Source organism: Diadema antillarum, unplaced genomic scaffold (genome assembly GCF_040938485.1).
Source record: "Diadema antillarum isolate AM-2024a unplaced genomic scaffold, OU_Dant_1.0 seq00001281_RagTag, whole genome shotgun sequence".
NCBI classification, from domain to species: Eukaryota; Metazoa; Echinodermata; class Echinoidea; order Diadematoida; family Diadematidae; genus Diadema; species Diadema antillarum.
The window spans coordinates 65458-80667 of NW_027272061.1; the positions used below are offsets into that span (position 1 = coordinate 65458).

At 36.4% G+C, this 15210-nt stretch overlaps 1 protein-coding gene across 1 annotated transcript in view; it reads right to left on the reverse strand.

Annotated features, from left to right (window-relative positions):
- The window catches only part of LOC139745643 (uncharacterized), a gene marked incomplete at its 3' end in the record, with an annotated part of 100720 nt that overhangs the window by 64722 nt on the left and 20788 nt on the right, over nt 1–15210 (reverse strand). The window lies entirely within an intron of this gene.

Here is a 15210-nt window from a genome sequence, read left to right on the forward strand (position 1 = left end):
TTCTTTTTGCTTTTTGTTCTATGACTTTATGCTATGAGTTTCATTCTTAAAACATAAGGACAAGTTCACCTTCGTAGACATGTGGATTGAGTGAATGCAGCAATATTTGGCTGTGTTTATGCTTCCCCTTTTCGGGCCAGAATCAGCGTTTTGAAACGTGATTAGTGCAAAACGCTGTTGCGTTCATTCTCACTTCAATAGAAACGCTGATTCAAAACGCCAATCCAAAATGCACAAAAAGGTGCGTTTCTGACTAATCACATTTGATTTCCATCGATAAAAATACAGTGAGACAAAATAAATTACATATATGAATATTTGAAGTTTCTGCTCAGTCACGGCTGGATGAGAAGACTACATGTGAAAGTATAAAGAAAATTCAACATATTTTAACTTCTTTCACATAACAAAGGAACACTTGACTTCTCTCTTTCAGAAGGCAAGGGGAATAATATTACCCTTAATATACATCAGTAACAAGCCGAAGAAATGTGCACTTTATTAAAAAAATAAAGTAAAATTCTCTTTTTATTTTCCTTATATATCGTTGTACGCATGTGACATCGAATGCACTGTAGTAGTCTTCTAATCCAGCAGTGATTGTGCGGACATTTTAACATTCATAACTTTTGAACGGATTGTCAAATTTTCCTCAAAGTTTCACTGATGTGTCCTACTAATATTGTTGCATTCACTCAATCCACATGTATAAGACGGAGGACTTGTCCTTTAAAGACCCAGTAGCATGGGGATTCATAGGTGGGCCAAATTCATTCGCTGCCCACTGGGCCAGGTATGTTCAAAAACTACAAATAGCACCAGTCAGCGAATACATGCATAGCAGTACACGCTCACTATTAATGGTCAATTCCAGTCGAGATTCTTCGGCTGTGTGTTCACTTTAAACAGAGATGAAAGCCGTTCACATTTCAGGATTATCGCCTATATCGTAACCAGGTCAACCTAATTCTCACTATATGAATTCCCATGCCAAAAGCATAGTCCTTCCCCCCATTAAACATTTTGATTGTGTTTTTACCAGTTATTATAGGGGACAGTACGATTATACACACAACACTGCTCAGCTGGACTCGTGTAAAAATAAAAAAACACCCCAAAAAACACCCCAAGAAACACCCCCCAAAAATGTGCAGGATCGCATCTACAGGTGTTTTTTAAGATACCAATACATACCGGGGTTTTAAAACTTTATATAACAGTCTTGAATATGGCTTGTAGTTTACACAAATTGATGGACCTTTCATACGTTTAGACTATTCAAATCAAACTACCAAGGTTATATCATTCTATCTTTATACTGCATATAGGATTCTCCATGTTGTAACCTGGGATATTGTCAAACCCTGGGTTATGGTATATGATGGCACCAAGATGCACAGTTGAATATCCATTGCTATCAAGGTGGCCAAGTCTTATTCAGACAGAGACCATTTTCATCCATGAACTTGGCTTGTGATTATCAATTTTTGTATGTGGGCTGAAAATGCAGAGTGCAATGGTTCTTCTATAGTGCTGTTGCTGCAGGTAGGCCTACTGTTTACCATTGGGAGCAGTCATTTGAAAAATGGTCAAGTTATAATGTAGGTCAGCTGTATCATAAAACATCCTACCATATAAAACTTTTGCAATAAAGCCTGAAACATAAGGAGATATGTCCCAGCTGACTAGCAATATTCAGCAAACAGTATCAACCAGGCACAATGTGCTATACGCTATAAGAAGAAAGAGAACCTTTTTTTTTTGTCTATAGGATACCTATATGTCGGATACCTAAGTCGGGGTGATCGTTAATGGCCCGTTAATGATCGCCCCGACACTGTACAGGCATGCTAACCTGGAAACATTGAACTACACATTACTTGAACATGATTGAGACCATTCTGAAGCAAATGATTTTCACACAACAATAGATGTATAATGTACTCTTAAATGAATCCCACAAGGATTGGAACAATCACCCCCAGCATTCCCACTGATCAGTTATTAGCCATCCCCTTTAATGCTGCTTGTTTTTCTCCCCACTTTGCATTTTTGAGATATTTTGAAGCACAAAAGCTGGATTTTTGTTTCAGCTGCATATGGCAGGCCCAAATATTGTCATAGCTTTACATGCATTCACTCCCTTTGGTCATGTCTACTTGTGAATTGGCTTTGAAAGCCTCAATGACTTCCCTCTATTATACCTGGAGATGTTCCCTGATTCTACCAAGGAGGCACCTCCTTGATTCTACAAAGTTGGACATACAGTAGGGCCTATGTCATGGAGGTGGCAACAAAGGCAGGAATAGCATTTGGTCACAGCTGGTCATCCCACAACATGGCAGTTATGCTGTCACCATGTTTATCTGACCCTTCACTATGTTTGCTTGACCCTGCACTCCCACATACAACCCTCAGCATGTAGATCAAAGCAGGCTAGTTTTGATCCATCTTCTGTCTGAATTCTTTCTCCCCAATGCAATGACTTCCAGGAGTTGAAGAAAACAACCAACATCTTCACATATTCCACCTATATGGATTTGATATGCCCATAAATGTTCATCTTTTATCTGTATTGACTTATGTAAAATATCACAAAATTCTAAATCCCAGGCTACACTAAAATGTAACTGAAAGGGGTAGGGTAGGAAGTGACTAGATTAGCCAGAGAGCAAGGAAGATGAGAGGCAGTAGCACTGTAATATTATTCCTGTCCTTGGGGAAAATATTTGCCAACATTTGAGAATTTTGTACCAATGCAACAATGCTGCCCATATCTCAATAAACAGAGTTTTAAATGCCTAAAGTTAGAAGTATCTCTTGATGCATTTGCCATGCAAAAAATATATGCCCACAGATTGAGATGACTGCTTACTGTATTTGAGGCAAGAAATAAAAGTACTGTACAGTCGGCATTGACACTATTTCCCTTTCACCTGGGAATGGCACACCTTAGGTTGATTTGATTTGATGTGGGTTGATACAATTTTCTTCTAACATCTTTCTACAGGATGACTACAAAATCAAATACAAAGTATATTAACATGGCATGAAGTCATTTTTTTTTAACAAAGTAATCACTGTCGAGAAAGAGTTCTTCAAATTGGCCGATTAGCCATCGTTTGAGAAAGATGACAACCCATCATTGGAACTGTCTCAGGTAGGCCTAAATACAACAATAGGATGTGTTTAGAGATCTCTTTATCGCAATGGTAATCACTGTCATCCCAAATATACGACATTACCGTGATTACATCAATGAGGAACAAAGTGAACAAATTGGACTCTATATCAAGTGTTAGCGAGCGAGAGAAGAAACATATTGAAGGATGCCATCACGACACAAGCAATTTTATCTATATTGGATTATATTGGATGGCAGCTTAAAAGTGCAAAACATAACATCATACTCAACAAAACAATGACATCTATAAACTTACTTAAAAATGAAAAGAGGAGAAATTGCAAGGGTGTGAAATCTATTTACTTGTTTCAGCAGACCATATGATGACATGATCCCCATTTGTTATGTTTTCCTTGACTCAGAAGGGCCCCCCTGTGTCATCCCTAGTACTAGAGGCAAAGGCTGCATAAATCTACACTATGCGAACATGGGCTTACATGAAATGTCTGCCTCTCAAAAAGGAATAACGATCCTTTGATTGGGTTTTCAGTTTGTAATAAAGCCATTATTTACCATTTGCAGATAAAACAAAAACCCAGCTTTAGTGCTTCAAAATAGTTCTAAAATGTGAGTTTATAGGGATAGAAACAACCAGTGTAAAAATTAATCAACATTATCAATGTTAAGTATACAAAATGTGAACAATCGTTACAATAAAAATGTTTCTAGGCTATTACCGTCTACAGTTATGGATTTATGAGAAAAATAGTGATATCTCCTTATATCTTAGGCTTTACTGCAAAATTTTTATATGGCAGAATGTTATGTGATACCACTGATCTAAGCATTATTTTTTGAATCACTGCTCCCAATGGTAAACAGTACCTTTAAATTTTGTGGGAAGGTGGTATTTTGGGTCAAAATACAGTGTATAATGGCTCAAACTGTGAGCTAGCATAGCAGTGAAAGGTGAAGGAACAATTCTCACCAGGAATTTCCTTTTGCCACTGATTGTTTCTCCAGTGTGGCTTGCAAACAAAAGTTTTCTATTCCTGAACATGACGTTATGTTCAAACCATGAACAGTATGTAGTAACATGCCTGTTGTGTACATCAATATATGTGTTCAAGGTCACCAATTTGTGGACAACTCCCTCTTAATGGGTTTCTCAAATAAAATCTATTAACTGAAGTTTTAATTTCTTTGGGAGTGCTGCCTTCTGTTTTAAAGGTTTTATCTCAATTTCTGTGGGCCAGGACTGCTCATGCTGGTATGTAGGTCCTATTCATCTACTTATAACAGTTTTGCTCAATTTGGCCTCTATCAACTCCTTCAAAAATGCATTTTCTCCTAATCATTTGCAAAAGAGTAGTGCAGACAATTCTATAAAAACTGCATTCACAAAGCTCTGAAACCAAATGTATTTTCATTCTAAAAGTACCAAAAAAAAAAAAAAGGAAGCCATAAAATGGCAGATGATCATCACTGCAACTGCACACGCCCCTCCGATGATGTGCCTACATGTGGGGGTGGGAGGAAGGTGACCTTTTGACAGCACCTTGGAAAATTCCGCATTATTTTGAATTGTGTTAACTCACAAACTCCAAGACTGGTGGCAATTGAGATATTTTGCAGATAATACAAGTTCGTAGTTGAGTTGAATGTGTGCAGATTACTCAGGTCCCAACTGAATTAATGACCAAGTTAAATGCGGACATTATCCCCATAATTGAGTTTATGGAAAGGGGTATAAAACAACAAGGAAGAAGTGGGGATAGGCATTAACATGGTGCCCACATATTGTTATACTTCATATAGGTGTGTCAGAAGAGTTGAATGTTGACACTGTGATACAGCTTTTGTATATAATGTCATTTGTAGTTTATAATTGTCGAGGAGATTCAATTCAGCATCAGAATGGCTTGTGGATAAAAACTAAAACCCAAATACAAATACTCAAGAAATCTGATTATAAACGGTGGATTTCTGAAGTCTGAAACCCCTTTATGCCAGGGCGTTTTCCATTTCACTAAAGCCTTCCTCACTACCTTGACAGGATCAAGGTATATCCTTGGTCTTAAACCTAAAAATCTATAGTTTAGTACAAACATCATGCCTTATGTGTTCAGATGAACATAAAAGGGAGAGAGGGTGGGCATTGCAAAGTATTTTGCCCACTTGTCAAAACAGGAAGTTCAGCAGAAATACCTCAACTTTTTCCTAGCGAGAAAGTGACTTTTCATTGCCAAAGGGGAGTGACCATTTGATGGGTTTCAAGAGCTATTCAACTCTTAGCTTTTTGTTGACTGCAATGCATTATTAAATGGAAGATATAAACATGGTAGAAATTTTATCAAAATAAAATGTGACAAAGAAAAAGTTATGTGATATCTATCCACATTGCTTGCCTAATTATGGCTAATAGTGATTGGTGTCTAAATCATTTATGTATCTCTGCCCTAATTGCAAACTAGGGGTGATGGTGCCATTGCCTCAGAAACCACCAAATCTTCACAAATCTACATTCATAGAATGATATCAGTGAGAATATCCCATATCCTTCAAATCAATGGACAGGTGATCTTAATAAGGGCTTTGGGTTGTGGTCACCTAATTAATAGTCAAAACATTATTTTTATAATATCTCTGGGTGTGTGTGTGTTTGTGTTAGCACTTGTCTAAACCAATGAGAGAGTTGTGGAATGGTGACTTAATATTTCTGATTGCAGCCACAACCACTGTTTTGTGAAAATATGTGAAACCTATCAATTCCAGAGTCTTATTCCAGTGTGATTTTAACCAAATTTCTACCATTCTGTTTGTGTGATTGTATGCTTTTCACTAAAGTCAATTTTGAGCTGAAATGGGAAATTGCTTTCCACTTTAACGTGCCCATTAATGAAATTAAAGGACAAGTTCACCTTCATAAACATAAGGATTGAGAGAATGTAGCAATATTAGTAGAACACATCATTGAAAGTTTGAGGAAAATTGGACGATCCGTTCAAAAGTTATGAATTTTTGAAGTTTTTGTGCAGTAACCGCTGGATGAGAAGACTACTGCAGTGTGTGAATAACTTAGATGTCACATGCGTACAATAATAGAATAATATAAGAATTTCACAAAATTTCATCTTTTGAAAAAAGTACACATTCCCCCGACTCGTTACCGACAAATGTTATGGGTAATATCATTCCCCCTGCCTTTAGAAAGAGTCATGTCAAGTGCTCTTTTATTATGCGAAAAAAGTGAAAATATGTTGAATTTTCTTCACATTTTCTTTTTACTGTTGTACGCATATGACTCACAAGCTGTAGTAGTCTCCTCATCCAGCGGTTCCAACACAAAAATTTTAAAAATTCATAACTTTTGCATCGATTGTCCAATTTTCCTCAAACTTTCACTGATGTGTTCTACTAATATTGTTGCATTCTCTCAACCCTTATGTTTATGAAGGTGAACTTGTCCTTTAATGAAATGAATAGTTCTCCTGGAACTCTATTGCATATTACTCCAGATAACAATGTTCAGTCCTACCTAACAAGTGTGACTTGGGTCATTCTATTCATAATGAAAGCTACTTGTAGTTCTATTGACATTTCCAGCAGCATTATAGTTACATTATAGCCTATATCTGCCTTTTAAGATTTATTAAAGTTATATTTTTTCCAATTTGCCCAAATGAGCAGTTGGGTATATGCCAAACAATATGTGAACAAGTCAATCATGACACAGGTGACAACATTCCTAAATGCATGGACTTATGCTTAAAGGGATAGTACAGTTTTGGTTGAGATGAGAAATAGGCTTTCGAATTTTTGCAAGATACCAAGAAAACACTTATGATATAGCACAGAGCATACCATTTTAAAGGACAAGTTCACCTTCATAAACATAAGGATTGAGAGAATGTAGCAATATTAGTAGAACACATCATTGAAAGTTTGAGGAAAATCAGACAATCCGTTCAAAAGTTATGAATTTTTGAAGTTTTTGTGCAGTACCCGCTGGATGAGAAGACTACTGCAGTGTATGAATAACTTAGATGTCACATGCGTACAACAATATAAGGAAAATATAAAGAGAATTTCACAAAATTCCATCTTTTGAAAAAAGTACACATTCCTCTGACACGTTACCGACAAATGTTATGGGTAATATTATTCCCCCTGCCTTTAGAAAGAGGCAAGTCAAGTGCACTTTTATTATGCCAAAAAAGTGAAAATATGTTGCTTTTTCTTTTACATTTTCTTTATACTGTTGTACGCATATGACTCACAAACTGTAGTAGTCTCCTCATCCAGTGGTTCCAACACAAAAATTAAAAAAATTCATAACTTTTGCATCGATTGTGCAATTTTCCTCAAACTTTCACTGATGTGTTCTACTAATATTGTTGCATTTTCTCAATCCTTATGTTTATGAAGGTGAACTTGTCCTTTAAGAGGAATTCAAAGTTTATTTGATGAAAATCAGGTTTGGAATAACTGAAACATCCAAAAACAAAGTAAAACAAAGTGATCGTTACAAAGTGTGGGTCCCACACTTTATTAGAATCATTCTTTTTTGGATATCTCAGCCATTTCACAACCAAATTTTTATCAAATAAACATTGAATTCCTCATAAAATTGCATGCTCTTTCATATTTCATATGAGATTTCTCATTATCTCACCTAAAAATGTTAGAAACCTGAAATTAGGTCTCAACCAGAACTGTACGATCCCTTTAATTGGGACCACGACATTGAAGATTCATATACAGTGTACACTATAATCTACAACATATGATAGCCGCTCCTAGCTTGCACATTGTGATGGTGATTATAACAACTGTTTTTAAAAGCATGTGGAAGTAACAAATCCTGACTATTTTTCACTTTTTAAATCATCATACGCCTGCAGATTACTTTAAATTGAAGAGGAAAAACAATGTATTTCTGATACCAACACCACACTGCTGCCACTCCTTTTCATGCCCTCAACTCAGAGTATGGTGATTTACCTGAACCCAAAAGGACAGGCAACCTGCTTGAGTTGTTGAAAGTTGAAGGGAAGGACTGTGGTTGAATGTGTTGGAAAGCCTGGATGATGTACCTGGTATTTGATTTAGGTTTAGTGAAGGATACAAGGGATGAACTCTTGGTTCCACTATAGTTTAAACAGCCTACAGTAGGTCAGAGAGCTCTCAAAACCCCATCGACTCACCACACTGATATCCGTTGCAGTTACTAGATCTGAACAAACTATAACTTTGTCCTTTCCAGACAGCAAAAAATCTTCTTTTTCTTTGAAGTCACATGTATGACAATGTGTTTCTGTTATATTTCGAGTTTAGACAATAAAATGAGTCTTCTGCATACCACAAACTACATTCCATTCAACAACTGTGACTCAAACTCCAAAGCCCACTACTCAAACAAGCCTCTCTCAATAATAGTAATATACATGCAGAATGGTCTGACATTTCTTTCTCACATGTAATATTAAAAAAAATGTGATATTCTAAAAGATTTCAGACTTTATTGAAATCTATTGGTCCTGAAGGATGCACCATTAGTGGTCTGCCACTCTAAGGCCTGAATTCACGAAGGTGGTACAAATGGAGCGCCAAGTGTCGCACGGAATATTTCGTTACGAAATTGGTCATTTCGTCGACAAAATGACCGTTTCGTTAACGAAATTATCATTTCGTGGACGAAATGTTCATTTAGTTACAAAATGTTGTCATTTCGTTCCAAGATAATCATTTTATCGATGAAATGACTGATTTCGTAACAAAATATTCCATGCGACACTTGGCGCTCCATGGTGTTTGTCCATGGTTGAAACCATGGTTTCATTTGTACCACCTTCGTGAATTCGGGCCTAAGGGTTCAGGAGGTGTGCTTGGGCCGGCTGGCTCATTACTCACTCAATTAATGGACAGGTGTCCTGGCAAAAACTCAGGACATTAATTATCATGCCCCCTCTTTCAGATATCCCACAATAATCAGCTCATTTCCCCCTGACCACACCAATTCTCCTAACCCAGTCACAGGACCAACCATATCTGTAGCTTTGGTGATTACGCCTATCGATCAACAGACAATGCTATCCAATGATTCAAGGATTGAGACAAATTGCAGCCAAAATTCAGTGACCTCCCATCGGTTTTAGTTGGTTTCTTATCACTAAGCACAATGAATCAGGTCACACTTGCAGCTCTTGTAGCAGCTGATTTCAGGTTAACAGCTCAGTTTATCCGCATTCAGTACAAAAATCTAATAAAACTGAAATATTGCATAATGTATTCTTGGCACTTTTGATAACCAATGTAAACAGGTCATGTATGACATGAATACCTTACAATTAAAACTAAAAAATTCCTAGATATCACTTTCTCCATGACTTTCGTCTGTAGCCTAGGAAGATCTTTTCCACGAAGTCACCCAAAGTAAACTGTAAAACGAGAAATGTTCGCGTGCATTTCAACTTCGTGAATTTCGCAAACGCCATGATTCGCGAAATTAAAATGCATGCGAAAGTTCTTGTCTACACTATGCATTGAATGCCAATGGCAATTCGTAAAAATTTCATGCCGCAATAACGGCCACCGGCTCCAATTCGCACAAATTTCATGCCGCAAATATATCATGTTTTACAGTACTCCCAAGTATATGGGAGTCATTTCCAACTTCGTACATTCATTATGAATGAATATTGTAGTCATACCTACCAAAATCAAAGCCATGCTGAAGTTTAACTCGAGTACACATGATTATTACAATGTATGGTTATATATCATGTTGACACTTGCAAGGTTCAATTAGATTTCAGATTAAATTAGTAATTCTACAGACAGTACATACAATGCCAGGGTAATGATAAAGGCATGGCCCTGTGGTAGAACAGTGTCAACACTGAAGAGGCTACACCTAGCTTAAAAAACAAACAAACCGAAAACATAATGTCTCCGGCACCACTTCGTGGCGGAGGCATAAAAAAGGCAAGCTATTATAATGATCTAGATCATAATCAATATTACTATCATTATTATTACTATAAGTACTATTATAATCATACAACCAACAAAGTCAACCTCTAAAACAATCTGATGTTTCTTGGCTATATGTGATATGGTCAATCTGAAATTAAAGGGATTGTGTAGTTTTAGTTGACATCTAACTTCTCTTTTCTAACATTTTTTGTGAGATAATGAAAAACTTCTTATGAAATATGAAAGAGCATGTAATTCTAAGAGGAAGTGAATATTTATTTGATGAAAATTGATTTTGAAATGGCTGAGATACCCAAAGTAAGTGATCGTAATAAAAGGTGGGACCCACCTTTTATTACGATCACATTGTTTTACTTTGTTTTTGGATGTCTCAACCATTCCTCTTAGAATGGCATGTTCTGTACTATTCCATAAGTGGCTTTCTTGGTATCTCGCAAAAAGTTAAAAGCCCAATTCCTCATCTCCACATATACATGGACCATCCCCTTTTTTGGTTTACTGGGTGAAGTAACACCACGGGTTAAAGGAATAGTTTGTTCCTGGACAGTTGGCTATTTAAATCTTTTCAGACTGGCCTATAACTTGCAGGTAAAAAATTTGCTATACTCACAGAGAGAGTTTTAGAAAGCAAGCTTGAATCACCTCTCCCTAAACACATTTCTCAAATCATGTTTAGACAGATGTGTTGTGGTGGTGTGTAGTAAGCATATCTGCTTTAAATCATAGGGACACAAAAATATCTGGAGTTGTAATTCTGATGGAGGGCCCATAGAGCTTTTTCACACAGGTGTAGCTCAGAATATAATTTGCAGTTTGCACTCATAACTCTGATCACATTTCAAAACATATTTCAGAACAACAACTTCAAGTGAATTATGACTACAAGGACTTCTTAAAAAGTGTGACTCCCACACCCATAGGGTGTACATAACAAAGGATCCTTGTTCTTAGCGCATTGCAGGAGCAAAGAGGAAGTCCTAATCAAAGTGGTCGCTCAGAGATGTCATTCTAAAATATCTGACCGCCAAACAGCAGCTACATTCATTTAACATTTGCTAAGTTGATTTTCAACCTCTAGATTCTTCCCTGCTGCTGAGCCTGTCTTGGTCTAGTCTCTGAGTCAGACCCTCAGTAAGACATTCTAGCAAACAATGAATTTGGTTTAAATACTAAAATAGTATCTATAAATGCAGATATTTAATAACAAACTACATGATTATGTTGGAATAGTATGTGGCAAGCAGCAATATGAAGGGAACACAACTGATATCAGCGAACCTACAAGAATGTTCTTTCTTTCCCCTCCAAAAAATGGGGGAACTTACAGAGTGTAGAAAGGGTTGCAGTCCCACACAAAGATAATTTTATTCTCCCAACGATTAAAATGCTGGTTTTGTTTTAATCAATCACAGTAGTAAAAATAACACAGTAAGCCCTTCACTCAGGGCTCATTTCTCTTTATTTTGTTCCAGAGTAACTAATTCTACGAAGAATAGTGTAGAGACATGTAAGTAGAGACATTTGATAAGTTAAAATCAAGGCTCTACAAACCAATTATATACGCATGCAAGAGAGATTCTATTTCATTCAACAAAACCTTCGGCCACTCTGGCCATTCTTTATTTTTCTTCTAGTACTTGATGCACAAATACGTTGTTAAAAAGTCTGGATGCAAGGCAATATCCAGACTGGAGGTACAAGTTTAGGCCCTCTTGTATCATCAATTGAGGTAAACCTGTGGATTAAATGGGATTTCCTGTGGCTCCCAAGTGGTTGTAAAGAGTATTTATAAGTAGTAGTATTGGCCTAGTGTTACAAAAGTGGAAAGATACCTCCAACATGAACTGCCCTTTATGTAATACACTTATTTGCCGTGATGGGGAAAGTTACTATTTTTGCAAATTTAGGACAACATTTTGAACTGTGAGAAAGTCATTGCAGTATGGAGTATTCTTTCTTTTCATGATTTAAAGTGGGGACCATTTTTTACTGCAGAAAGCTTTTGGTCACATGACTACCATCCTCCATCAGAATTTAATACTTCCTCATGCACAAAGAAATTTGAATCCTGAGTTTCTTGTTGGCTGGCCAAGTTGTGTCCTTCACATACATTGAGTGGCTTTTATATGCAGACTGTCCAGCCAAATGATAATGTAGGCCTACATTATTATAAGGACAACAACACAGACAACAACTATAGAGCTCTAACTTTGATAGCTTGTGGTAGTTCATCAGCAAAGTTGATGGGTGCAATATGTACAAATTTGTACACTAATTGGTGACTTGGGCTGCACTATGGCAAATTTGAACGTCAATTGGTAATTTTAGCTGCCCTATTCCTGAAATTGAATTGCCTATTTATGTTTTCTCGTGCACTATGTAGGAGTACAAAATTGAAAGACCTACCAATACTTTTTCACACACTTGGTGCAGAATTGGGTAGGAACCTCTAACTAGAAAAATAGGAGAAAAATGGCAGGATGCGATCCTGAAAAAATTTGTTAGACATCCAATTAATTACTTGATGACTTCAAGCTGTTCTTGACATTTTATTCATGTGCAAATAATATTTAACATTTGGCACTGTTTTTGGTCTTTTGCATATTAGGACCTAATGTGTCAATCCATATCATTATTCACTTTGATGCCAGTCAAGAAGACAGTCGAGGGTACAAGCAGCAGATGTGACCAAAAAAAAAAAAAATGAGTACAAAAAAAATTAACCAACCAATCAGAAATTCAAGATGCATCAGAGGAGTAATTATTCCACTTATCCTTACAATATAAAAAGGAAGACAAACAAAACACAATCCATCAAAGAGAAGTGTAGCTAGCATATTCTTTTTTTTTAGCAAGAGCTTAGTCAAATGACTATTAAAGATGAAGGTTTTCTCCCAGTAGTGGGCAAAACATCAAATTATGGACAAAACATGAAATCATTGACATTTTTTTTTTTTTTTTGCTGTTGCCAATTACAAGTACCTGTACATAATAATTTCTCCAGCACTTCTTAATTTTGTTAACTTGAAAAAAAAAAAAAAGAGAAGCATATTCAGACATACATGTAGGCCCTCAGTACATTGTCTACATATTGGGTTCCTATCATATGTATCATAATACACAAACGTTGTATGTATGTGTATAGTGTATACATCTACTTGACAGACATGTATGCACTTCAATTGAAACTAGAGATTGTAATTTGTCATTACTGACAAATTAAGGTGATCCGATTTTTTTTTTCATCAATGATTCGAGTCCTGATCGCAATAGGCATGACCATACAGGTTTCGTCTGTTGTTAAAAACGTTGGCCGTGTGATGTTTGAATTCTCGTTTAGAAAAGGGAGTCATATCTGCCATCTTTGGTACCAAATTCCGTATACACTAGATAACGAAGATACAACAACAAATACATATGACCTTTGACCCACCTTTACACTCCCAAGATGGCATCTGAGGAAAAAGTGGTTATTTTGTGAAACGATTCTTGCGACATCGTCTATACGTGTGCAAAATATGGGAAAGATAGGACAGGTATTCGCCAAGATACAAGATGAAACATTTATGACCTTTGACCCTAATTTACATACCCAAGATGTTGTCCGATCAAGTAGTTGTTATTTTATGAAATAATGTACGTGACATGAACTAAACATGTGCAGAATATGGGGGTGATAGGGCGTGTTTTTCTTGAGTTATTGCAAAGAAAGTTGCAGAAAGAAAGAAATATCTCCATACATAGAAGATAAGCTTTAATTTCAACCAAGTTTTTTATCGTGATCCCGACATCGTATGAAAAAACAAAATCAAATTTAACGATAGCGCAAAGTCTCAGCTACAACATATTAAAATCTGGGAGAAATTCACCGAAGGGTAAGTGAGCTAGTGCTCGATAAAGACAATCATGTCAATTTTCACATTAAAAAAAATTCCCTCCCATAGAGATAACACGTCATAACGAAGATACAAAAAGAAGTACATATGACCTTTGACCTCAATTTGCACAGACAAGATGGCATCTGAGTAAAAAGTGGTTATTTTGTGAAATGATCCTTGTAACATGGTCTTTGCGTTTGCAAAACATGAGAAAGATTAGACATGTATTCACTAAGATACAGGATGAAACACTTATGACCTTTGACCCTAATTTACATACCCAAGATGGTGTCCGATCAAGTAGTTGTTATTTTATGAAATAATGTACGTGACATGAACTAAACATGTGCGAAATATAGAAGTGATAGGGCGTGTTTTTTTTTTTGAGTTATTGCAAAGAAAGTTGCAGAAAGAAAGAACTATCTCAATACATCGAAGATAAGCCTGAATTTCAACCAAAATTTTTGACGTGATCCCGACATCGTATGAAAAAACGAAGGGCACAATAACGGTAGCGTAAAGTCTCAGCTACAACATATCGAAATCTGGGAGAAATTTACCGTAGGGTAAGTGAGCTAGTGCTCGATAAAGATAGTCATGTCAATTTTCATTTCCAGAAAAACTGCACTCCCATAGAGATAACACGTAAACTGGTCAAATTTGACAAGGTTACTTTCAATCCATTTTTACGAAATGATACCGTTATCCAATCAAAGTTTTGTAATTCTATGTTTGAAAGAACATTAAATAAGCTACATCATACTGAAATCTGGGTGAAAATTGATAAAGGACTAGTGAGATACGCTCGAATGAACTTGAAATTTGATGACGTCATTTTGAAAATTTACTTTTTTTACTTTATTAAGAAATTTGCTATCTTTTAATCATTTTGTCAGCATTGCCACCCCATGAAATGACATGTACAACTCATCAGGTTTTAAAATATGTAAAGAAAATGGGGGGTCACCGTCCATCCTGACGAGTAAAATCGAATTTAAAATTAGCAGTTTTTTGGCATAGTTGCACTGTATATCGCCATTGACGCGCGCGCGGAATTTCAACTTTGACGGGCCCGTATGACGTCATATTGAGTCGCATTGATTTGAAACTTGGTATAAATATTCCTTAACATTTCAGACATCCGATCAAAGTGAAAAAACTGGAAATTTCAATTGCACATGAGCTGTGCGTGCGTATATGCGCGCGCGC